The 26,274-nt window shown below is 42.9% G+C and overlaps 1 protein-coding gene across 5 annotated transcripts in view; it reads right to left on the bottom strand.

Moving 5' to 3' along the window:
* Positions 1-26,274, bottom strand: part of HECTD1 (HECT domain E3 ubiquitin protein ligase 1) — a 4,301,832-nt gene that overhangs the window by 2,889,896 nt on the left and 1,385,662 nt on the right. The window lies entirely within an intron of this gene.

Raw genomic sequence — 26,274 nt, forward strand, 5'->3', positions numbered from 1 at the left:
AATATACTTAAAACTAATCTATTTACACTTTTAAATAGTATTTACGATAATTATTTTTAGTTTCGACTAGAAGGCTTACACAGTTCACTATTAACAGTATTAACGATTCAAGTGTGGCACAACTAAAAAAAAAAAACATGGAAACAGAGTTTGAGAGAGATATTAAATCAAACAGCTGATGTATGCCACAAGTGAATTTTTGTCACAGCTTTAACTAGGTCACGCTAGCAATTCCAGGAGCAGCACTCCTACTACAGGTTAGCAACCAGAAAAAGCCCTTCAGAATATAACACCGGCAAAGTGCATGCACGCACACCAACATGCTAATACAAACAACTATCTGAGCATCTTCATAAATGAATGCTTTGCCCCACCTCCCACCCCCATTGGTAACTCCCTCTGCTGACGGTGATGCTTAACAACTTGCTCAAGAGACAGCCACCTCCTACTTCACACCCTAGACATGGTACTGACCTTTTTAATGGACTTAACTGACATACTCAAAATAATTTTGAGACAGTACTACAGAAGTTAATCTCATTTAAAAGGTTACTTTCATCCTATCACTATTTAGTATTACTAACAAGCTTCCTAGCATTACAAGTGGAACTAGCTTAAGCATTAGCTGGTGTCACAATAGCTTTCAATGACAAATTTCTAATCTTTTTTTTTTTTAATCTGCATAAGCTTGCCCTACTTCAGTTCATCTGGTGAGGAAAAGTACAGCTGAGTAAAGCACCCATATTAACTTTAGATTATTGATTTCATTGTCCTCATGACAGTTCCGTTAAACGAGTTACGTACATACCATAATAGAACCATATTTTTTTTTCATCCTATTCAACCTTTGGGTTATTGGAGCTGACCTTGGCACCTTTAGAAGCTGACAATCCAGGGCTCTCCTTCCCATAATCAATCTCTTCCTCCAAAATACCTCAGATCACCTTTGCCTACTTATCAATAGACATTTATCATAAATATCATCTAAAATTCTATACCAAAACAAGATCTGGAGAAAAATCAACTGAGGCTGTGAAATGAGAATGCTCCTAGTTAGGTCTATTCAATCAAAGAAGAGTACCAGCTAAGAAACTGGAAGAAAGGGAAGAGGAAAGGTTGTTGAACAGGATGAAGAGAAGACAATACAGATCTATAATTATGATGAATACATGACTTTCATATCAGATCTTATCTTTTTTTGGCTAATTCAACCTTTAGAACAGATTACCAAGCTGCCACAAAATCTGGGAGGTATCAAGGAAGGATTTTCCTGAGAACTGTAAAGCCAAAAGATGCATGGGATCTTGATTGCACATCTAGCTTGTAATGGAATATGAATGTGTTGACCATGGACCATGTTGCTACAGCACAGATTTAATCCAAAGGAAGACCACACACAAAAGCAGTAGAAGTAGCAAACAGACCTTGTTGAATGACCTCTTGTGTTTTGGTTAAAGACAGACTCAATTTTTCATAAACAAAAGCTACAGAATCTGATAGCCACCTTGGCAGTGTAACTTTATAGACAAACTATGGCCTAAACTGGCTCTACAAAACAATACAAACTATAAGTTAATCAGGTCTCCAGATATCTTTAGTCCTATTGAGATAAAATTCAAGTTCTCTGCAAACATCTAACAGATGCAGGGTTTACACTCTTTTGTTAGAAAAGTTTTGGAAGAATAATGGTAAAAAAAAGTTATATACTCACCATAATGTTCCATCTGCATTGTCCATCTTCATTCTTCCTCAACTTATGGGTTTCGGACCCGTTGGACTCTGCCATTGCTCGTGGCAACTAAAAAGCTCTCGAGCATCTCCCTTACTCTCAATGCACCAACCCCCAAGTACCTCAGAAATTGTTTGCTGACTTAGCAGAAAGAAATGTTAGCTTTCATATAGTGAAGAGACAATATCTGGAACTCAGTATCAAGGAAGTGATGTACCCTAACCACTCACTCTTCCAGCAGTTCTCAAAGGATGGGTGTTGAATTGCGGAGAATTGAGCAAGAATGAAAATGGATAACAGATGGTGCGTTATGGTGAGTACATTCTTTATCTGATGTTGTCACTTTTCATTCTGTCCTCAACTTGCGGGTCAAAGTCTCCAGCTACCTAAATTCCTGGGCATACTCAAGGAAGGATATTCCTGAACACCACATAACCAAATTATGCTCCGCCTCTGGAGACCAGATCCAATTTGTAATGAGTAATAAAGGTATGGGGAGTAACACAAGTTGCTGCTGCACAAATGTCATCCATGGATGCTCTAGACTGGATAGCTGAAGAAGCTGCCATGGCTCTAGTTGAATGATCTCATAGTCATTTTGATAAGGCAATGCCCAACTTCTTATAAATATAAGAAGCATGAAGTTACTTTGGCAACTGGTTTCCTCAACTTAGTTAATGAAAATAAAACAAAATTTGTCAGTTTTCCTGATGCTTTTTGTTCTATATAGGTAAAAACAACTGCCTGTGAACATCCAATAAGTGTAACATGTATTTGCCCTAGTTAGCAAATTTAAGAAAGAACACTAACAAATCAATGGACTGATTGATATTAGAGTCTGACACCACCTTAGGGAGGAAAGGATGCATTGGTTCATAATGCAACTCTATATCCCTATGAAAGATCAAGTATATTGGTTTGGAAGATGAGGCTTGAATCTATGAAATTAGTCTGGTAGAAGTAATGGCAACTAGAAAAGGAAGTTATGTCTTACCATAACATTCCATCTGAGTTGTTGATCATCTTCCGGTCATCACTGATGGGTTCAGTTCCGAGCCCTCGGAACAGAGTCGGTCTTGTACCAAGCTTGCGTGCACCAAAAACTCTCGAGCTAAGATGCTACCCACAATGCCCTTCACTCAGTTACCTCAGATCGAGTTGCATGCAACATATAGAAGAACCAGAAAGTCAGAGGCCATCTCTGAGCAGAAACCCTGAAACACCATAAGACTCAGAAGATCCACCAGGAGCCTTTGGTGGGGGTCAGTGGGAGGGTGCGATGACTGGAAGAAGATCAACAACTCAGATGGAACGTTATAGTAAGACAGAACTTCTTTATCTGAAGTTGTTAATCTTCTTCAAAGGCCGCTCTTCCCCCTGAGATCAGATCCAATCTGTAATGCTTGATAAAGGTATGGGGTTTAGCGCAAATGGCAACTACACAGATGTCATCCATGGAGGCCCTAGAGTGGAAGGCAACTGATGCTGCGATAGCTCTAGCTGAGTGAGGTTTGATTTGACTTGGCTTAGATTCATTCGTAAGCTAATATGAAAAGCTAATGCAATCTCTGAGCCATTTTGACAAGGTAACTTTTGATACTGCACCTCCCATTCTAGAGGCCCGCAAAGGAGACAAAAAGTTGGTCCGACTTGCGAAAGGACTTCATTCTGTTCAGGTAAAAATGCAATTGTCTATGAACATCCAATGAATGCAGACAATATTCTCCCTTGTTTGAATAATTTGGAAAGAATACAAGGAGCTCAATGGGCTGATTAATACAAAAGTCGGAAACCACTTTGGGAAGAAAGGATGGGTTAGTACGAAGTGATACTCTGTCCTTATGGAAGATCAGATAAGGGCTTTTGATACACAAGGCTTGAAACTCAGATAATCGTCTGGCTGAAGTGACTGCCATCAAAAATAAGGATTTCCATGACAGGAATTTTAGATCACATGAAGCTGCAGGCTCAAAAGGGGGCAGAGAGAGACTGGAGAACCTGCGAGAGATTCCATGCCTCCACCGGCTGTCTGATGGGAGGTCTGCTGTGTAATATTCCCTTGAGGAAGGTCTTGCAAAGTCGGGTAGAAATAAGCAGAACTCCATCTGACCCATTATGGAAGTTGGAAAAAGCTGCTAAATGGACTTGAATGGTGGAAGCTGATGCACCATTGTTGAACAGCTCAGCAAGATAATGAAGAATACTAGCTATAGGAGCTGAGAATAGATCTAGCTTCTGATTATGTGGCCAAATAGAGAATATTTTCCATTTGCCCTTGTAAAGTTTTCTGGTGGATGGTTTACGTGAGGCCAGGATAATATCAAGGATGGATGAAGAAAGGGTTTCCTGCCTGGAAACTAATGGAAGTGGAGAAACCAAGCAGTCAGCTTGAGAGTGGACAGATTCAGGGGAGTCCGTCCTTGTGGGTGAGATATGAGGTCCTGATAAGTGTCTAGGATCCTAGGAGTTTGTAACAGATAAGGTCGGAGGAAGGGAGACTACACTTGACGAGGCCAGAACAGGTCAATGAGGATCACTTAGATTCTCAACTGAATAGCCTTCTTTAGAAAAGGAGGAATCAGGGGACTTGGAGGATAAGCAGCAGGCCAACTGTGAATCAAAGCATCTCTTGGTGACTCCCCGTGAGGGGGAAAGACGGCAATGTAGCTGCTGCATTTTGTGTTTGAGGGGGAGGAGAAAAGATTGCAGCATGGCTGGCCCCAAAGGCTGAGGATTTCTGCTGTCACACTTGTATTGAGAAACCTCTCATGAGGATGGAGGATGCATCTGCTTAGTCTGGCCACAATCACGTTGGAGTTCCCGGAGATATGCGCTGTGATCAGAAAGTGGTTGGAAGCCATCGCCCACTGCCAGATTCTCATGGCTTCGCGACATGGGGGTAGGGATTTGGTCCCTCCCTGTTTATGTACCAGACAACGGGCATGTTGTCCAACTGGATAGCAATTGTTCTGGATGGAAAGCTTACAATGCCAACAGCACCGCTCTTAACTCCAGAACACAGATATGCAAGTTGACCTCCATACTGGACTACGTGCCCTGGACTGACTTTCCCTGGAAGTGGCCCCCCCATCCTATCAGGGAAATGTCCGTGGTCACCTTGGCGCCAAGTTGGTGGTCCTGGAAGGGGTGACACCAAAGATTTTCGTTTCTATTCATCCACCAGAGATCATCTTGTTTGCAGGTGTTGGTGATGAGGATCTGTGAGCTCAGGGGGTGAAGAATGGATATTCACTGGGACTGAAGAAGCCACTGTAGCATTCTCATGTGTAATCTGGCTAGGAGAACAATTGGGATGGCTGCAGCCATAGAACCCACAGCCGGGAGACCTTTCCTTACAGACATCTTTCTTTGACAGAGTATCACTTTAACTTGTGCCCTTAATCTCTGATGCCTGTGAGGAGGAAGAGAGACCAGACTTGATTGAGTGTTGAATATTGCCCCTATGAATTCCAATTGTTGTGAGGGCTGAAGGTTGGATTTTTCCCAGTGGATGGTGATGCCCAGCAACTCCGCTAGTAGAGTGTAGCGAATGGCCCTGACCAAAAGGCACTTGGTGGGGGCAGAAAGGAGCCAATCATCTAGATACGGAAACACCTGGAATCCCTGAAGTCTCAAATGAGCTGTGACCACTGCTAGGCATTTCGTGAACACTCTGGGGGCCAAGAGAATGAATGCCACATTTTTCCACTCCTCTGGTTCCTGGAGAAGGAAAGCTGAGCTTTGAAAAAGCATAGGCCCATGGCAGACAAGGTGTTCCTATCCTGCTCACACCTGGCTAATGTATCCTTGACCTTAGCACCAAACAGAGCTGATGGTTTGATAGGGGAGTTTAAAAAGGAAGACTTGGAGTCCGCGAGGTCACAAATGCACATTCAGGTGTGGCGTCACATGACTACGCTTGAACCCGCAGCTCTAGTCACTCCTTCGGTTGCATGGGACAGCAACCTCATGGACGAATTGGATAATGACTAGGGTGGCAAGTTGGGAAGCAACTTTATCACATGCCCCGTTCGAAACTTGACCCTTGAGGGTTCCAGAGAGTCTGGTGATGACATCTCTCTGGAGCCTCATAAAACATGCTAAAAAGTTCAGAGACCTCACTGTAAAGGTCACTGAAGCAAACCTCGCTTCCCTAAGCTGTCCACCGCCCAGGACACTCTACTGGGAGGGTGAACAGCAGGACCTTCCTCCACAAGGTCCTTTTTTGTGGTTGCCACCATCACCATAAGGTCTACTGGCAAAACTCTAGACCAATGGGGTTTGCTCCTCTGGAGGTGAGTATTTTATCTGATCATCTTGGAATGGCCTCAACTGTGTCAGGGTTCTTCCACACCCGTTGCACGATGACCCAAGAAGTAGAGGGCCGAGAGAAGAAGGCCTGCAGGAATATGGATTCCTCTGAGGAAGGATAGGTGGGCTTCCAGTCACCCCTCTGTTTCAAGATTTCCAGGATGTCTCCAAATGAGACAGTCAGGGGGCAACCGTGGGGATTCTTCCCCATCATCTTAGTCCATATCGTCCATGAGGGACTCCTCTAGGGAGTCCATGTGTTCCCCTCTTACACAACCGTTTCTGAGGGGGGTTCTTCGGTGGGAGCATCCGAAGAGAACTCAAAGGGAAATACCCTGAACAGGGTTTTCCTGGGCCTTGTGCTCTGAGTCGTGGGGGGGGGGGGTGGTCTTTGACAGCTACGGCACAGAAGGAACTGGTGGGGATGACTGATGTAGAATTGCTGGAAGCAAACATCGTCTCAATCACTTGGAAAGCAGGCCTGCCTGAAGAGGAATGGGAGCCCAGGACAGAAGAAGAATTTCGGAACCGGGGTCACACCCCACTCCACACGGTCCGTCCCCGGGGATGCAGACTCAAGCAAACTTGGGGAGAGAGTAACCCTTAGACCCTTAGATGGAATCGGCAACACATCCAGAACCGTGGCTGGAACAGAGGGTTCCACCACCCAAACATGACTGAGGAAGGGTGGGTTCTGAGGGAACAGACACCCCAAAGGGGCCTCAGACACTGTTGGTGCAGAGGAAAGGGGTACTCTCGTAGACGGGTATATGAGCCTCGGAACCGAGGGATCCAAGGGAGGAGAGTATGTAGGGGTCGCCGATGTAATACACCCAAAGCCCAGAGTGGGACAGGATCTAGGAAAATTTGTAATTTCCCTGGCAGTCAGCAGCTGATCAAAAAGGCGCACCACATCCAATTCTGAAAAGCTCCTGGTGGACCTCAACAATGCCCCTGAGAGGGAATCAAGTCGTTCTAAAAAGGGACTGAAGGCTTGTCAGGCAAAGGGATCCGTAGACAGAGAGCACTGGGTTTGTGGTGTATAAACAGAATGGCACTGATGATTCCAATTCTGAAACCAGCAACAAAGGAATGATCGGAGCAGAGAACGGGCTCGGAGCAGAAGTCACAGCTGGGGTGAAGGTCAATAACGGCTCTGAAGGTGTTGTCGGAACCAACGTCAGTGCCGAGATGCAGGCAGAAAAACTGGTCAGAACAGAGGTTGTAGTTGGCGCCGTAGTTGGAGCCGGGGCAGGCACCGACGAGGCGACCTTGATATGAATCACTGGAGCCAAACTCAGAACCGAGGAGGCAATACAGTACTCAGTGGAACTCTAATGGTCCTGGTGCTTATGGCTTTTGCTCCTATCACCAGCCAGTGAAGAGGGGTCTGAGCAAGGATGTTTCATGTCCACAAAAGAGGGGATGAGACCACTGATGCAGAAATAGCCTCAGAAAAAGGCAAAGGAAGCAGGCCCTTATTTTGTCGCTCATTCAGTGTCCGCTGACTGAAGCTGGCACAAATATCACATGGAGGTTTCACCGATAAATGCGGAACCCCCACACAATACACACACTCTTCATGAACGTTACTATTTGGGAGTTTACCACTGCAAGAGCAGCAGCGTTTAAACCCCGTAATCCTTTTCTTCTCAGACATAATAGGAAACACACACACAAAATTAGAAGAAAATGAAGGAAAGAAGCAAATACCAACAATGGTATTGGGAATACCCAAGGGTAGAAGGGCCAATACCAACAATGGAACGAAAGGAAATACCTGTGGGTAGAGCTGAGTGTAGTAAAGATACAAGAAATTAGCAAACTAACAGAAAAAAAAAAGACAAACTTGTAAAATTTAGAAAAATATAACACTTAGCTGGAGAGCTCGGTAAAACGCTGCTTTATGGCTGTGCGGCAAACAAGATCTGAGGTAACTGAGTGAAGGGCATTGTGGGTAGCAGCTTAGCTCGAGAGTTTTTGGAGCACGCAAGCTTGGTATAAGACCGACTCTGTTACAAGGGCTCAGAACCGAACCCATCAGCGATGAACAGGAAGAAGATTAACAACTTCAGATATACCGTTTTCCAAGACAAATATTTAAGGTTATACCTAGCTGCTGGTCCAATGGGGGAGGGGACGGGCAAGTGCCTGCAGTAGCAGATTTGGATCCCATGGTGGAATAGGGTCCTTTTTTTTTTTTTTAAACAAATTTTTATTTGATTTTACAAACACAATTAACAATCAGAACAATTAAAACAAAGATAAATAACCAAACAGTCAACAGTAAATAACTATATACAATCATCCATGACAAACAAATATACAGTATGTACACCATTAACATTTGTCCAATAAAGCTTGCAATTTTTGCCAGGTTATTCTTTTATGAGTTATATTAGATGTTCTACTTAGAATAGTTTGCATCTCTTGTTTGCACACACACTTAGCTAAACATATAAAGTCATTGAATACAAGATCCTGTTTGTTCTTCCAATTCACTGCAATTATTTTTCTAGCAATGGCCAAAAGTGACCAAAGGAGTGGTATTTGATATCTTGGGATTACATTTGGGATGGGGACATTAAATAACAAAGAATCAGATATGTGACAATTATCTGACCACAAAGCCTTTACATAACATCTGAAATCAATCAAAATCTGTAGGACAGCTCTACATTCAATAAACATATGGACCCAATAAGTCTCCAACATTTCACCACATCTCCAGCATTTTATTTCTTTACTCTTAGAAATTATGGCAATTTTCTAGGGTATATAGAAACTTCTATGGAGAAATTTCCACGTAAACAGTTTTCAGTAAAGAAAAGATGTGGCATTATTAAAAGAATTTGAAAATGTTTGTTCTCCTTTGAAAAATATTCGTTGATTTTTGTGGAATAGTCCCAGAATACCAGGTCAATTTCTAAAATTTCATCATGTAAGATTTAAAAAAAAAATATATATATATATATATGAAATACACTTTTACTGTCTATCCAATTACACATTAAAATTAGTATTTACTTTAGCAGTGTGTCTATTTCTGAGCTAATAGATAATTTCACTTTATTCTCAATGAACTGTCGTAGTATTTGTAGAGATAATCATCTGTCTTCCTTAACATTGTATCCAACTAGAAGAATGTTTGTTGTATGAAACTTGCTATCTAAAAATTGGTAGCAAAATTATGATTTAACATTTTGCTAAAATTAAAGTTTCTAAACAATCTGGAGAGTATGCTATGGAAAATATTACAAAAAGTAGCTGTTTAATATTATAGCTGGATTCTATTACACTTTTAAAGGTATTAAAATTTTGATTTATACCATATGAGATGATTAGATTTTTTATTATCTAAACAATAATCATGCAATACCCAATAGATTTTACTAATGCCAAATGAGTTTACTTGTGCTTCATAGCAACTGCTCGATACTATATGAGATTCATGTAATTGTTTCCAGCCTGAAATGTGGGTATTGCTTAACCAGTGTAGTACTATGTTAAGTCAATTTTGCATATAATTCTATGTTAGAAAAACCAATTCCATTGTTGTTCCATCCGCTTATGTGCCAATTAAACGCTATCCTCGGTTTTGGGAGGAACCAAAGAAACTTAACATATTATTTATTTGCCTGAAAAACTTTCTTGGAGGAATTAAAATCTGGGATTGTGTATAAAATAAAACTTTGGCTAAAATAACCATTTTTAACAATGCGAGTCTATCTTCTATGGTAAAAAAAACATTTTACTCCAATTATTAATTAACTTAGGAACAGTGTTTAACAGAACAGTAACATTTGAGTACTGTCTCTTTCCAGGTAGATTTTATACTGATCCCCAAATATTGTATTGTTTTATTGTCCCAATTAAAGTTCCTATAGATGCACAAGGTTTTTATTAATAATCTTATTCATTGTTTTGGCTTTATTTTGATTGAATTTTAGTCCTGAGATCCTTTCAAAATACTGTATTGAATCAATAACGTGATGCAAAGAAGACTCTATCCTCGCTTGTTAAAAGGATATCATCTGCGAAAAACTGAACTTTAGAACAATGTTCACTATTTGAAGAAAATCCCTTTATCTTAATATTGTTTCTTATATAATTAGCAAAAGGCTCCATCAACAGTGCAAACAATAATGGTGATAATGGGCAACCTTGTTTTGTACCCTTTGAAATTTAAAATGAGGACAATAAATATGACCCAATTTTAACATAGGCTTGGGAAACATTAAATAAACTTAGTATTAAATTTAAGAAATCTAGAGAAAAATTATAACCTTTATGTATTTTGTACAAGTAGGTCTAGCTAACAGAATTGAAAGCTTTATCAATATCTAAGCTAATAATGGAAAGTTGTGTTTTGGTTTTATTAGCAATATCAACAATAATAAAATATTATCTGGAACTTTTCTATGTAAAATAAATCCTGTTTGATTATAATCTAGTAAATTAGATTTAATCTCCAAGCCAGAATAGACAAAGAGTTTATAATAGATATTTAACAAAGAGATAGGTCTATATGAGGTAGAAAGTTGTGAATTTTTGCCTTGTTTTAAAATGGGGGAAGTCAAGGACAATTTCCAAGAAAGAGGGGGTTTCAATTCATTTTAATCAATGAGAATGCATTTTAACAGTATTTTTAAAGTTGAATCTGGGATAATTTTATATATTTCTGTGGAAATTCCATCTAAACCTGGGGCTTTATTTTTTTCAAACTTTTGATTTGGACTTTCAGTTCCGTTAATTAAATTGTTTTGTCTAGTTGCTCATTTTGTTTTAATATGTTATGTATTTTGTTTTGAATAAATGCATCAATTATATCTTCGCCCTCTAGAGGGAGCTTTTTATAATTAACTGATTTACAACATGTTCTAAATATTTCTAATATACCTTTAAAATTTTGTTTTGTTGTGGAATTATGGTGAAGTAGGGTCTTTAATAGGGGGGCTTAAAAAAAGTACCTCACAAAAAGGTTTTGCAGAGCTTATGAGAGGCAACAGAAGAATCTTCAAATCCAATGTGAAAAATCAGTATTGCTGCTAATTGGACCTCAACTGTCAATGAACTAGGTCATTCTTTAAAAAGTAGGGCCAAAAATTCTAGGATGTCATGTATTGGAGCTGAAAAAGGATAAACATTATGATGATGATGTGCCAGTAAATAAACCTTCTCCATTTGGTGGAACAGAGTTTACGTGCAAAAAATTTATGGAAAGATGTTGGAGAGGGAATACAGCTGAAGTTGTTTGGCTATTAATACAACTGGAGAAGCCAGGCACTAAGCGTAAGGGTATGGTATATATCTGGACAAATAATGCCTGTCGGGTGAAACAGAAGGTCTAGAGTCAGATCCAGAATTCAAGGCTAGAGAAGTGAGAGGCGCCAAAGGAAGGGGAAACAAATCTGTTGCGGCCAGTAAGGTACAATAAGGATAACGTTGCTCTTCAGGACTGCAGCTTTCTGAGGGAATTGCGAAACTGGTAGATTAGTGTAACAAACTTGCGGGGGGCAATCATGAAGTAGAGCATCACTCGGTGATTCCCCCATAGGGGGATTAGGGCAAAGCACCTGCTACATCTGCTGTTTAGGGGAGATGCAACAAGATTACAAGTTTAGCAGAAAATCATTTCCATGACATTCTTGCTGAGAGACCACTCGTGAGGTAGAAGAATCCACCTCTGCTCAGCTTTGTCTGTTGCTATAAGAAAAGTACAGTTTCGTACCTACCATAAATGTAGATGTTCGAGTGCTAGTACAGCTGCAGTCATAACAGATGGGTTATCCCGCCGTCAGACGGGTTCTCGGTCGGCCGAATTCCAAAGTCTAGGTCCGGCGTCAGTTGTCGTCGCTTCTTCCCTGACATCAGTGCGGCAGGGGTATAAAAGAACCAGCAGACGCCATCTTCTAAAGTTTTTCTTGCCCCAGACGTCAGGTGCCCCCAGAAGGAAGGCAAACCATAAACTTATGTAATAATACAATGTAAAATAATCAAAAAACAGTAGTTTGCAAGCAAATACACCATAAAAGAATACCCCAATCAGGTTGTATTAGGAGGTGTTTGTCATAAGGCCTGCCCCAAGAGGGGATGGAGGGAGGGAAACCTGGACTGCAGCTGTATTAGCACTCGAACATCTACATTTATGGTAGGTACAAAACTGTACTATGTTCATCGTGCATACAGCTGCAGTCATAACAGATGGGTAGAATCCCAAAGTTAAAAAGGGGTGGCAGGCACTAAGTGGAACTAGGAGGAGCAAGGATGCCTTGCAAGACTGCTGTGGCTAAGCCCGCTCTAGATTTAGAGTAAAGTGGAAGGTGATAGTGCTTGGAGAAAGTGTGCACAGAACTCCATGTGGCTGCTTCCAAAATGTCCTTGGTAGGAACCCCCCTGAGGAAAGCTGCAGAGGTAGCTGTGGCCCTTTTGGAGTGAGATCTGATGCTTGTAGGCACAGTTTTTCCATGAAATGAGTAACAAAAGCGTATGCAGTGGGCTATCCATTTTGAGATTGTCTGTTTGGAGATAGCCTTTCCTTGAGCACCTGTAGCATAGGACACAAAGAGTTGCTCAGATTTTCTGAACAACTTTGTCCTGTCCAAATAATAACAAAGTTGTCTGTGAATGTCCAAGGAATGTAGTAGTCTTTCCCCTTTGTTTTGTGGGTTAGGATAAAAGGTAGGTAAGTGGATAGTCTGATTCAAGGCTACACTGGATACTACCTTTGGCATAAAGGAAGGGTTGGTTCGTAAGGAAACTCTGTCCTGATGGAAAATGATGAAAGGTTGTACAGCCATGAGGGCCTGTAGTTCCGAAACCCTGCATGCTGAGGTGATAGCCAGAAGGAAGGCTGTTTTCCATGACAAATATTGCAGTTCTGTTGAAGCAGCTGGCTCAAATGGAGGCAGGGTCAGTTTTTCCAACATGAAGTTGAGATCCCAAGCAGGTACTGGTCTTGGGGGCTTTATATTCTTAGCCCCTTGGAGGAACTGTCTTAAGAGAGGATGAGAGAATAAAGGAGGATCTGTGTTGTATTGTGCAGAAATGGCTGAAGCATGGATCTTGATGGATGAGAAGGAAAGTCCACTGTTTAACATCTCAGCTAGGTACTGTAATATTTGAAGTAAATTTAGTAGCCAAGGATTCTGGCCCTTTTTCTGATTCCAGGCACAAAACTGTTTCCATTTGGCGGAGTAGGCTTTTCTAGTAGAAGGTCTTCTGGCCTCCAAGATGACATCCTGCACCTCCTTGGACAGGATTGTCTGTTGGGAAATCAAGGAATCCTCCATGCGGCTAGATTGAGGGTTTTCAGCTGACTGTGAAGAATTTTGAAGTTGTGCTGGGACAACAGAAGATGCATTAGAGGCAGGACCCACGGTGGGGAATGTGTCAGTCTCTTCAAGAGTGGATACCAGTGTTGTCTTGGCCAGTCTGGAGCAATGAGAATCATGTTTGGCCTCTCTGCTCTGGCTTTTAGTAGAACTTTGGGCAGCAGAGGAAGAGGTGGAAAGACATAGACTGTCAATGTTGTCCAATTGAAAGAAAGTGCATCCACTTTCCAGGCCTGTGGATGATAGGTCCTTGAGCAAATTTTTTTCAGTTGGTAATTTCTGTGGGTAGCAAAGAGATCTATGTCTGGCTGTCCCCATGCCTGAATTATCTTTACGAAAACTTGAGGATGCAACTTCCATTCGTGTGGATGTGTCATATTTGTGCTTAGGTTGTCTGCCAGTGTTTTCCTTCCCTGGCAGGAATTGTGCTTGAAGTTGGATTTGCAATTCCAGAGCCGTGTTCCAAAGGGACATGGCTAGACTGCACAGGGGATATGAATGAGTTCCTCCCTGTTTGTTTATGTACACATCACTGTGGTGTTGTCTGTCCTTATCAATAGATGGCCTGGATGCAGTAGGTCTTTGAAGGCCATAATAGCATTTTATACTGCTAGCATTTCCTTTTGATTGATGTGTAGGTGCTTCTCTTTTTGTGATCATTTGCCGGGAATGCACTGATCTGTCATGTGTGCCCCCCCAGGCAAAGTCCGAGGCGTCTGTTGTGATGATTTGATTTGCTTGAGGCATGCAGAAGGGGAGACCTATGTTTCTTTGGCATGCTTGAGCCCACCACAGAAATTCCTTTTGAAGACATGGAATGAGTGGTATAATTGTTTCCAAACTGTGGCTGCGTTGAGACCATAAGTTTTTTAGGTACCATTGAAGATTCCTCATGTGCAGCTTTGCACATGGGATCAGCAGGATGCAAGATGCCATGAATCCCAGAGCCTGCAGGACTTTCCTTGCAGTCAGCCTGGTGTAGGTTGCCATTTTGCTGAAGTATTGAGATAGTTGCCCTTGCTTCTCTGGCGTGAGGTAGGCCATCTGGGTTTTTGTATTCAAGCTGGCACCCAGGAAAATTATTGTTTGAGAGGGTATTAGTTTTGATTTCTTTTTGTTGACTGTGTATCCCAGAAAGTTCAATAATTTTATTACAAACGCCAGGTGTTTCAGAAGTATGTGTTTGCTGTCCGCTTGGATCAGGCAGTCGTCCAGATATGGGTATATTTGTATCCCTTGAAGTCTGCAGAAGGCAATTACTGATGCCAGGCATTTTGTAAACACTCTGGGCGCAGTAGATAAGCCAAAGGACAATGCAGAGAATTGATAATGGGTTGAACATGCAAGAAATCTGAGTTATCTTCTGCAATCTTGTCTGATAGGGACATGCAGGTATGCCTCCTTGAGGTCCAATGTTACCAGCCAAGACTCCTTGCCCAGCATGGGAAGAAGCTGCTGTAATGTGAGCATCTTGAATTTTGGTACGAGTAAGTATGTGTTTAGGATGGATAGGTCCAAAATAGGTCTCCAATCTTTGTCCTTCCTTGGTACCAGGAATAGTCTGGAATAAAAACCTTGACCCTATTCTTTTGCAGGTACCTCTTGAATAGCTTTCATGTCCATGAGAGCTGAAATTTGTTTTTGTGCCTCTGCCCTTTGAGTTTGTGGCAGGTTTGGCATGCCTCTCATTTCTGGAAGGGTGTGAAAGTGGAATCTGTAGCCTCTGTCTATAATGTCCAGGATCCATTTGTCTTTTGTGACAATATGCCAGTTTTTTGAAAATAATGCCAGTTTTCCACCTAAAGGTGCTGCCATTAAAGCTTTGCTTGGCATGCAAAGGGGAAAGTCATTGTGTCTGCTTTCTGAATGACTGTGATCTATCTTCTCCACCTCTTGGTGTAGGTGCTTGCCATTGTCTGGCTCTGAATGATCCTTGAGATTGCCCTCTACTCCTCGGGTGCCTGTATCTGCCCCTTTGAAGTCTGTCCGTGGCTGGAAAGGACCAATTTTTTGAAGGCCAGTTTCGGCTGAAACGTGGAGGTTGTACCTGTAGGAAATCTTTCACTGTTTGCATTGATCTTGCCTTTTCCTCCATTTTCTTTAGTACCTCCTCAGCTTTAACACCAAACAATACATCTTTTTGAAGAGGTGCATCTAGTAACTTAGCTTTGACATGATCTGGTAAGGTTTGCTCTTTGAGCCAAGCATGTCTACGTATGACAGACGCTGTAACAGCAGCTCTACATGAGGCCTCTAAAGCATCAAAACCACATTGCAAGGTATGTTTACCCACTTGCTCTGCACTATGCAACAAATCCTGCAACTCCTTTAAATCTGGCTGCTCAGGTTGTGTCATTTTGCTTTTCAACTGAGATAACAAAAACTGTTGATACTTTAACATATGGAACTGACAGTTTAATGCCCTCATGGTTAAAGTGGCCGAGGTGTACACTTTTTTCACCCACCTTTCTTAAGCTCTGGAATCTCTCTCTGAAGGTAATGGGTTTTTGGCAGTAGAGGCCTTAATTCCCTTGGGACCCTGTGAAATAGTTTCTGGGTCAGCAGCATGGCTTTTGTACAGGAATTGGTGTGAATCAGGAACCCGATAATACCTGTCAGGTTTAACAGGAGCTGGAGGTAAAGAATCTGGGTTGAGGCTGGCTTCTGTGTACACATCATCTAATATATCCAAGACAGGAGGGATAGCCAGAGGCCTGTGCTGGGGAAGCAAGAGAAAATCCCTGAGCCTTTTCTTGGAATCTGAATAATCTTGGCCCTTCCAGTGAAAGTGTTCCCTTAAGGTATGTAGGGTTTCCCCAAAAGAGTAGTCCTCAGGGGGGGAGACCGAGGGAATGGATTCCTCAGCATCAGAGTCTTCAAAAGGGGAATATGAATATTTCTGGTCCTCAGAATGTTCTGAGGTAATAGAGGCTTGATCTGAGGAAGGGTAGTCTTCCTCCAATCTGGGCCTTTTGTCCGAGGGGGGTTGAGAACCCCTGATAAGAGTAATCAAATCCTCAGCCATTTTGAGCATCTGTTTTTTAGGCATGGGGCCTTGAGAGGGGCTCTGTGGACCTTGTCTTTTAGTTTTCATGGCCGTTTTAAATTTTGTGAAAGCCTTAATGGAAAAGGAGGAAGGCCTATCCTATAGACACCTTGAGAAGTGGCAGGCCTGTCTGAACTCTGAGTTTCCCCGCCAAGAGTGGCGTCGGTATCTGTAGTCGGAATGGGGGTAGAGAAGCCTGCGACCACGGGCACAGAAGACACCGCTAAAGAAGCGTCATCGGTACTCAGGGGCTGCGTAGGCGCCTCGCTGAGAACCGGAGCGCCGGTAGTCGGCCTTAGCATGGTGTCGGTAGAAGTCGCGGACCTTGTATGTCGGTCCTTATCTTTGCGTCTTTTACTCAAAACTGGAGTCGGAGTATCCGACGACATAATGCAATTAATTTTTTTACCAAAATAGTGTTGGGCGAACTCTGCCCGACGCTTAATAGTGCGTTTGTTGAATCTAGCACAAAAACGGCAAGCCGAGACGTCATGGTCTGGGCCTAAGCAAGGAATACAGAAAGAATGGAAATCCTTATGTGGTATTTGCTTCCCACATGAAATGCAATTATTAACTTTGTCTGACATCGGTCTGAGGCAAGAAAAGTTTCCCACTGGGGTACTTAGCTTTCAAGAAGACTTCGGCTGAAATATTTTCGTAAATCTCAGGAGCTGGCCGACCGGCACTAGCGAACTGCTTCTGCTTCGGGCACCGCGCGGCAAGAAAGACTGAAGAAGATGGTGTTGGCTGGTTCTTTTATACCCCTGCCGCACTGACGTCAGGGAAGAAGCGACGACAACCGACGCCGGACCTAGACCTTGGAATTCGGCCGACCGAGGACCCAGCTGATGGCAGGATAACCCATCTGTTATGACTACAGCTGTATGCACGATGAACATGTGGTTAAATGAGATCACCCATTGCCACACCCTGAGCTCTTCTAGGCATAGGGGGCAAGATCTGGTCCATCCGTGCTTGATGTACCAAACTACTGAAGTACTGCCTCTTTGAACTGCAACTGTCCCCAAGGGGATAGCATCTTTAAGAGCCTGCAAAGCTAAAAGCACTGCTCTCATCTCTAGGACACTGATAAGCAACTTGGCATCTTCAGTGGACCAAGTGCCTTGAACTGTTTCCAAAAAATAAAGCACCCCATCCCAACTGGGAAACATCCATGGTCACTATGGCCTTGGGCTGCAGGGGAATGAATGGATGGCCTTGTAGAACCTTACCCAAATGAAACTACCACCAGGGATCTCTCTTGCATGTGTGAGTGATTCATATTGGAGTAGACATACTTTGGCAGAGTGTTGACCACTGTGTTGCTAGCATCCACTGCACAATCCTGAAGTAAAATCTGGCTAACAGTACTAGAGGTACAGCCGCTGCCACTGAATCCAGCTCTTGAAGAACCAAATGGACTGAAATATTGGTACTGTAGACTATTTTCTGACCTGCAATCTAAATGCCTGAACTCTCAAGGGAGGTAGTGAAGTTATGGTTATTTTGTGTTGAGAACTGCTCCTATGAATTTTAAACCTTGAGTGAGTTCTAGTCGCAAATTTTTGTACCTTATTGTTATCCCCAGAAGAGGGCATGTTTGGAGAATCTGTCCTTTTGCTTTTAACAGTTAATCCCTGGTCAGATCAGAAATGAGCCAGTCAAACAGGGTATGGAAACGCCCAGATTCCCTGGAGTCTCAAGTGAGCTGAAACAACTGCCATACACCTGGTAAACACCCTAGGGACTGTGGTGAGACCAAAGGGCAGAAAGTACAGTTGTGTACTACCTTAAATGTAGATGTTCGAGTGTATTCACTGTTGCAGTCATTACACTTGGGTTATCCTGCTGGCAGGCGACCCGCAGACAGCCCGAGTTCAAAAGTCTTGGTCCGGCGTCGGTTGGTGCTGCCTCTTCCCTGACGTCAGTGCGCCAGGGGTATAAAAGTTGCAACAGACGCCATTTTCTTCAGTTCTTCTTGCCCCAGATGTCAGGTACCCCCAGATAGGAAGGCTGGAAAGATAAAAATTATGCGAAAAACATGCATATATTACTATAAACATTTCCTTCATCTACAAGCAAATACACCACATAGGTTGTATAGAGTTGAGAAGTACAGAAAAGTCCCAGCAATAAAAAGGGGGATGGTGGGTGGGTAACCTGGACTGCAACAGTGAATACACTCGAACATCTACATTTATGGTAGGTACACAGTTGTACTATGTTCATCGTGTTTCACTGTTGCAGTCATTACATTTGGGTAGAATCCCAAAGCTGAGGTTGGGCGGCTGGGTCTAAATTTGATTTGGAGAGGCTACCAGGCCCTGCAGAACTGCAGTGGCAAAGCCTGCTCTGGATTTATCGTACAGAGGTAAGTGGTAGTGCTTGGTGAAAGTATGCACTGAGCTCCAGGTTGCAGCTTCTAAAATGTCTTTGGTTGGTGCTCCTCTGAGAAAAGCTGCTGAAGTGGCTGCTGCTCTGGTAGAATGAGGCCTAATGCCCTTAGGTACCGATTTGCCATGTTGTGCATAACAGAAGCGGATGCAGTGGCCTATCCATTTTGAAATTGGATGCTTTGTAATAGGCTTTCCCTGTGATCTTGCAGCATAGGCTACAAACAGTTGCTCAGTTTTTCTGAAAGCTTTTGTTTTGTCCAAGTAGAATCGTAGCTGTCTGCGTATATCCAAAGAGTGCAGAAGTCTCTCCCCTTTATTCTGGGGATTTGGGTAGAAAGTAGGTAAATGAATGGTTTGGTTCAAGGCCACATTGGAGACCACTTTTGGGATGAAAGTTGGGTTTGTCCTAAGAGAGACCCTGTCCTGATGAAAAACGATGAAAGGTTCCACAGCCATTAATGCCTGTAATTCTGAGACTCTTCTTGCTGAAGTTGAACTGCTAGGAGCAGAGCAGTTTTCCATGATAAGAATTTTAGATTAGCTGTGCTGGCTTTTTCAAAAGGAGGCAGTGTGAGTTTTTCTAAAAGAAAATTGAGATCCCAAGTTGGTACTGGTGCTCTCCTTGGGGGTCTTATATTTTTTGCCCCTCTGAGGTACTGTCGTAGTAGAGGATGTGAAAAAATAGGAGGTTCCGTATTGTAATGAGCTGAAATGGCAGATGCATGGATTTTAGTTGATGAGAAAGATGGGCCTTTGCCCAGCATCTCAGTTAAGTATTGTAAAATCTGAGGTATATTAGGGACAAGTTGTTTGAGCCCTTGTGCCTGGTTCCAAGCACAGAATCTCTTCCATTTTTCTGCATAAGATTTCCTAGTGTTGGGCCTCCTGGCTTCTAAAATGATATCCATAACAGCTTTAGAGGGAGGTGCAGTCGGAGTGGCTACATTATCTGCCATGCAGCCAGATTTAAGGTTCTGAGTTGACTGTGCAGAATCTGATTGTTTTGCTGTATCAGAAGATGAGGAATTTGAGGTAGAGGCCACGCTGGGCCTTGAGACGAGCTCTTTAGGAGTGGGTACCAGTGCTGGCGTGGCCAGTCTGGGGCAACCAGGATCATTTTTGGCCTTTCTTGTCTGACTTTTAGGAGTACCTTGGTAAGGAGAGGCATCGGAGGGAAGGCACAGACGGTCAGGCCTATCCAGCTGAATGATAGAGCATCCACTTTCCATGCTTGAGAGTGATAAGTTCTTGTGCAGAATTTCTGTATTTGGTAATTGTGAGGGGAGGCAAAAAGATCTATGTCTGGGCGTCCCTATTTCCTCGTTATCATGCTGAACACCTGAGGATTTAGTTTCCATTCATGAGGATCCATGAGATTTTTGCTTAGTCCGTCTGCCAGTGTATTTTTTGTTCCTGGCAGGAATTGTGCCTGCAGATGTACTTGATAGGTCAGTGCTGTGTTCCACAAAGTCATGGCTTGCCTGCATAGGCGGTAGGAATGTGTGCCCCCTTGCTTGTTTATGTACCACATAACTGTGGTACTGCCCGTCTTTATTAATAGTTGTCCTGGATTGTAGTAGGTCCTTGAAAGCGGTCAGGGCATTCTGTACAGCTAGCATCTCATTTTGATTGATGGGAAAATGCATTTGTTCCTTGGGCCACGTGCCCTGAATACATTTTCCTGCCATATGTGCCCACCAGGCATAATCCGATGCATCCGTTGTTACTGTCTCTGCCTGGCTGTGGGTAAAGTGAAAGGCTGTCCCTTGTTGTGGTGACAGGCCTGGGCCCACCATTGAAACTCCTGTTGTAGGCAGGGAATTAAAGTTATGATAGTCTCCACGCTGTGACAATGCTGAGTCCAAACACTTTTTAGATACCATTGTAGTTTCCTCATATGCAGTTTTGCATATGGAACTAGTAGAATGCAGGATGCCATGAAACCCAGGGCCTGCAGAATTTTTCTTGCAGGTAGCTGAACTTTTGTTGCCATCACTTGAAAGTAATGAGTCAGTTGTCTTTGTCTGGCGTGAGATAAGCCATCTGGGCAGCTGTATTTAAGCTTGCACCCAGGAATATTATCTCTTGAGGGGGCACTAGTTTTGATTTCTTTTCGTTTACTGTGTACCCTAGGCAAATTAGCAATCTTTTTACAAACGCCAGGTGCTTTAGAAGTATGTCCTTGATCTCTGCTTGAATAAGGCAGTCGTCCAAGTAGGGATATATTTGAATTTCTTTTTGTCTGCAAAATGCAATTACTGGTGCAAGGCATTTTGTAAAGACCCTGGGTGCAGTAGATAAGCCAAAGGGCAGTGCAGAGAGTTGGTAATGCATTGAGCCTGCTATGAATCTGAGGTATCTTCTGCAAGATTGTCTGACTGGGACATGCAGGTATGCCTCCTTGATGTACAAAGTAACTAGCCAAGCCTTCTTGCCCACCATGGGCAGAAGTTGATGTAGTGTTAACATTTTGAATTTTGGAACATCCAGGAAAGTATTTAGGATTGACAGGTCCAGTATTGGTCTCCAGGCTTTGTCCTTTCTGGGTACTAAGAAAAGTCTTGAGTAAAATTCTTGTCCCTGTTTTTGCTGTGGAACTTTTTGAATAGCTCCCATGTCCATAAGAGCAGTAATCTGTTTTTGTGCCTCTGCCCACTGATTTTGTGGCAGGTCTGGTATACCTTTTGGTTTTGGAAGCATGTGGAAGTGGAACCTGTAACCCTGAGAAACAATATTCAGCACCCATTGGTCCTGGGTGATCATGTGCCAATTTTTTGAGAAAAGTGCTAGCTTTCCCCCTAAGGGTGCTGGCCAAAAGGTAAGTGCTTGGCATTTGCACAGGGAAGTCATTGGGACTGTTTCCTATAAGGTTGTGATGCGTCTTCCCCTCCTTTGGGGGCTGAAGCACCCCATTGTTTAGGTCGGTAGGAGCCTTGGGGCTGAGATCTGCCTCTTGGGCGTCTGTATCTGCCTCTTTGTGGCCTGACACTGGAAAGGACCAATTTTTTGAAGGACAGTTTCTGCTAAATCTAGGTGGTTGAACCTGTAAGAAATCTTTCACTGTCTGCATTGACTTTGCTTTATCCTCCAATTTCTTTAACACCTCTTCTGCCTTAACACAAAACAAAGTATCATGCTGTAATGGAGCATCCAATAATTTTACTTTAACATGGTCAGGTAAACTTTGTTCTTTCAACCAAGCATGCCTTCGAACAACAGAGCCTGTAACTGCGGCTCTACAAGAAGCCTCTAATGAATCAAAACCACATTGCAGAGTATGCTTTCCCACTAGTTCAACTGCATGCAATAAATCCTGCATTTCCTTACTGTCAGGACCTTCTGTATTTGAAATAATTTTCTGGTTTAACAATGACAAGAGGTACTGTTGGTAATTAAGCATGTGAAACTGACAGTTTAAAGCTCTTACAGCTAAAGTAGCAGAAGTGTAAAAGTACAGTTTTGTACCTACCATGTCTTCACTGCTGCAATCATTACACTTGGGTTATCCTGCCGTCAGGCGGGCCCGCAGTCTGCCTGAATCTTGGTCCGGCGTCAGTTGCTGTCGCCTCTTTCCTGACGTGAGTGCGCCAGGGGTATAGAAGAGGCAACCAACGCCATTTTCTTCAGTTTTTCTTGCTCCAGATGTCAGGTGCCCCCAAAAATGGTAGGCAATACATATTGCTAATAAAGCATACAAAGAAGGTAAAAATAAAACCTTCAGTAATCAGCAAATATGCCACATAGATAGTATAGGTTAGTCCCACATAAGAAAGAGGGGCTGGCGGGTGGGTAACCTGGACTGCAGCAGTGAAGACATTCGAACATCTACATTTATGGTAAGTACAAAACTGTACTATGTTCATCGTGTTTCACTGCTGCAGTCATTACACTTGGGTAGAATCCCAAAGCTGAGTTTGGGTGGCTGGCTCTATAGAGGATTTGGTGTGGCTATGAGGCCCTGTAGCACTGCAGTGGCAAAGCCAGCTCTGGATCTAGAATAAAGAGGCAAATGGTAATGCTTGGTAAAGGTGTGCATTAAACTCCAAGTTGCAGCTTCCAAGATATCTTTGGTAGGTACTCCTCTAAGGTAGGCAGTAGAAGTGGCAGTTGCCCTGGTGGAATGTGGTCTAATATTACTAGGTACAGGTTTCCCATGTTGTGTGTAGCAGAACCGGATACAGTGTCCTATCCACTTTGAAATGGTCTGCTTTGAAATAGCCTTTCCCTGTGATCCTGCAGCATATGATACAAACAATTGTTCAGATTTTCTGAAAGCTTTTGTTTTGTCGAAGTAGAAGCGCAATTGCCTGTGTATGTCCAAGGAATGTAGAAGTCTCTCCCCTTTATTCTGGGGATTTGGATAAAATGTTGGCAAGTGAATAGCTTGGTTAAGAGCCACACTGGATACCACCTTAGGCATAAAGGTAGAATTTGTTCTTAAAGAAACCCTGTCTTGGTGGAAAATGAAGAAAGGCTCCACTGCCATTAGTGCCTGCAGTTCTGAGACTCTTCGTGCTGAGGTTATTGCCAGAAGCAGAGCTGTTTTCCATGATATATATTTTAACTCTGCTGAATTGGCTGGTTCAAAAGGAGTCAAAGTGAGCTTTTCCAAAACAAAATTGAGGTCCCAAGTTGGTGTTGGTGCTCTCCGGGGCGGTATTATGTTTTTAGCCCCTCTGAGGTACTGTTTTAGCAATGGGTGAGAGAAAATAGGAGGATCTGTGTTGTAATGAGCCGAGATGGCAGAAGCGTGAATCTTAATGGATGAGGAGGATAGTCCTTTGTCCAGCATCTCAGTCAAGTATTGTAGTATCTGAGGAATTATAGGGACCAGAGGCTCAAGGTTTTGCGCCTGGTTCCAGGCACAAAATCTCTTCCACTTGTCTGAATAAGATTTCCTGGTGCTAGGCCTCCTGGCCTCCAAAATGACATCCATAACAGCTTTAGAGAGATAAGTAGTCTGTTTGGCTAATGAATTTGCCATGCAGCCAGGTTTAAGGTTTTGAGCTGACTGTGCAGAATCTGGATTGTTTTGCTGAGTCAGAAGGTCTGGAATTTGAGGCAAAATCCAAGGTGGGCCTTGAGCTAAGTTCTTTAAGATTGGGTACCAATGCTGGCGTGCCCAGTCTGGAACAATCAGAATCATCTGTGTTTTTTCTTGTCTGGCTTTTAGGAGTACCCTTGTAAGGAGAGGCAGAGGTGGGAAGGCATAAACATGTAGGCTTTTCCAGTTGAACGAAAGAGCATCCACTTTCCATGCTTGTGTGTGATAAGTCCTTGTGCAGAATTTTTGTAGTTGGTAATTCAGTGGTGAGGCAAAAAGATCTATGTCTGGGCACCCCCATTTTTGCATCATCATGCTGAAGATTTGTGGATTTAATTTCCACTCATGAGGATCCATGATGTTTCTGCTTAAGTCGTCTGCCAGAGTGTTTTTCTTTCCTGGCAGGAATTGTGCTTGCAGATGGACTTGATAGGTTAGAGCTGTGTTCCACAAGGTCATGGCTGGTCTGCATAGGGGGTAAGAATGAGTGCCCCCTTGTTTGCTTATGTACCACATTACAGTGGTGTTGTCTAACAGTAAATGTCCTGGATGCAGGAGATCCTTGAAAGCTTTAAGGGCATTTTGTACAGCCAACATCTCTTTTTGATTGATGTGAAGATGCATTTGGTCTGTGGTCCATTTGCCCTGAATACATTTTCCTGCCATGTGTGCTCCCCAGGCGTAATCCGAGGCGTCTGTTGTTAAAGTCTGCCTGGCTGTGGGAAGAGTGAAAAGCTGACCCTTGTTGAGGTGACATGCCTGTGCCCACCATCGAAACTCCTGTTGCAGGCAGGAAATTATTGATACTACTGTCTCCAAGCTGTGAGAATGTTGAGACCAAACACTTTTTAGGTACCATTGTAATTTCCTCATATGCAGTCTTGCATATGGAATTAGTAATATGCAGGATGCCATGAATCCCAAGGCCTGTAGAAGTTTTCTTGCAAGGAGTTGGGACTTTGTTGCCATCAATTGAAAATACTGAGTCAGTGGTCCTTGTTAGTCTAGCGTGAGATAAGCCATCTGGGCCGTAGTATTTAAGCTGGCACCCAGGAATATTATCTCTTGTGAGGGCACTAGTTTTGATTTCTTTTTGTTTACTGTGTACCCTAGGCAACTTAATCTTTTTACGAACGCCAGATGCTGAAGAAGAATGTCCTTGCCCTCTGCTTGTATTAGGCAGTCGTCCAGATATGGATATATTTGAATTCCTTTTTGTCTGCAAAATGCAATTACTGGTGCCAGGCACTTGGTAAAGACCCTGGGCGCAGTAGATAAGCCAAAGGGCAGTGCAGAGAATTGGTAGTGCACTGAATCTGCTATGAATCTGAGGTATCTCCTGCAATTTTGTCTGATAGGGACATGCAAATATGCCTCTTTGAGGTCCAAAGTAACAAGCCAAGCTTTCTTGCCCAACATGGGAAGGAGCTGTTGTAGTGTCAACATTTTGAATTTCAGAACATCCAGGTAAGTATTTAGAATGGAAAGGTCCAGAATGGGTCTCCACGCTTTGTCCTTTCTGGGTACCAGGAAGAGTCTTGAATAAAATCCTTATCCTTTTTCCTGCTGTGGTACTTTTTGAATAGCTCTCATGTCCATGAGAGCTGTAATTTGTTTTTGTGCCTTTGCCCATTGATTTTGGGGTATGTCTGGCATTCCTTTTAGCCTTGGAAAAGTGTGAAAGTGGAACCTGTAACCTTGAGAGACAATATTCAGCACCCATTTGTCTTGGGTGACTGCTTGCCAGTTTTGAGAAAAAAGTGCTAGTTTCCCCCCTAAGGGAGCTGCCAAAAGAGAAGAGTTTGTCATTGGAAGGGGGAAGTCATTGGGACTGTTTCCTGTAAGGTTGTGACTTGTCCTCACCTCCTTTTGGGTTTGAAGCACCCCACTGTCACGGTCTGTAAGATCCTTGTGGCTGAGATCTGCCTCTTGGGCGTCTGTATTTGCCTCTTTGTGGCCTGTCTGACACTGGATAGGACCAATTCTTTGTAGGCCAATTTCTGCTAAATCGTGGTGGCTGTACCTGTAAGAAATCCTTCACTGTTTGCATAGATTTTGCCTTACCTTCCATTTTCTTTAATACCTCTTCTGCCTTAATACCAAATAAATTATCTTGCTGCAAAGGAGCATCCAATAATTTTGCCTTAACATGATCTGGTAAACTTTGTTCTTTTAACCAAGCATGCCTTCGAATCACAGATCCTGTAACTGCTGCTCTACAAGAAGCTTCTAATGAATCAAAACCACATTGCAAAGTATGCTTTCCCACTTGTTCAGCTGCATGCAATAAATCCTGCATTTCCTTATAGTCAGGTTGTTCTGCATTTGTACTCATTTTCTGTTTTAATTGAGACAGTAAGTATTGTTGATATTTAAGCATGTGAAACTGGCAATTTAGAGCCCTCACTGCTAAA

Source organism: Protopterus annectens, chromosome 6.part0 (genome assembly GCF_019279795.1).
Source record: "Protopterus annectens isolate FY-2018-M chromosome 6.part0, PAN1.0, whole genome shotgun sequence".
Classification (NCBI taxonomy): Eukaryota; Metazoa; Chordata; order Ceratodontiformes; family Protopteridae; genus Protopterus; species Protopterus annectens.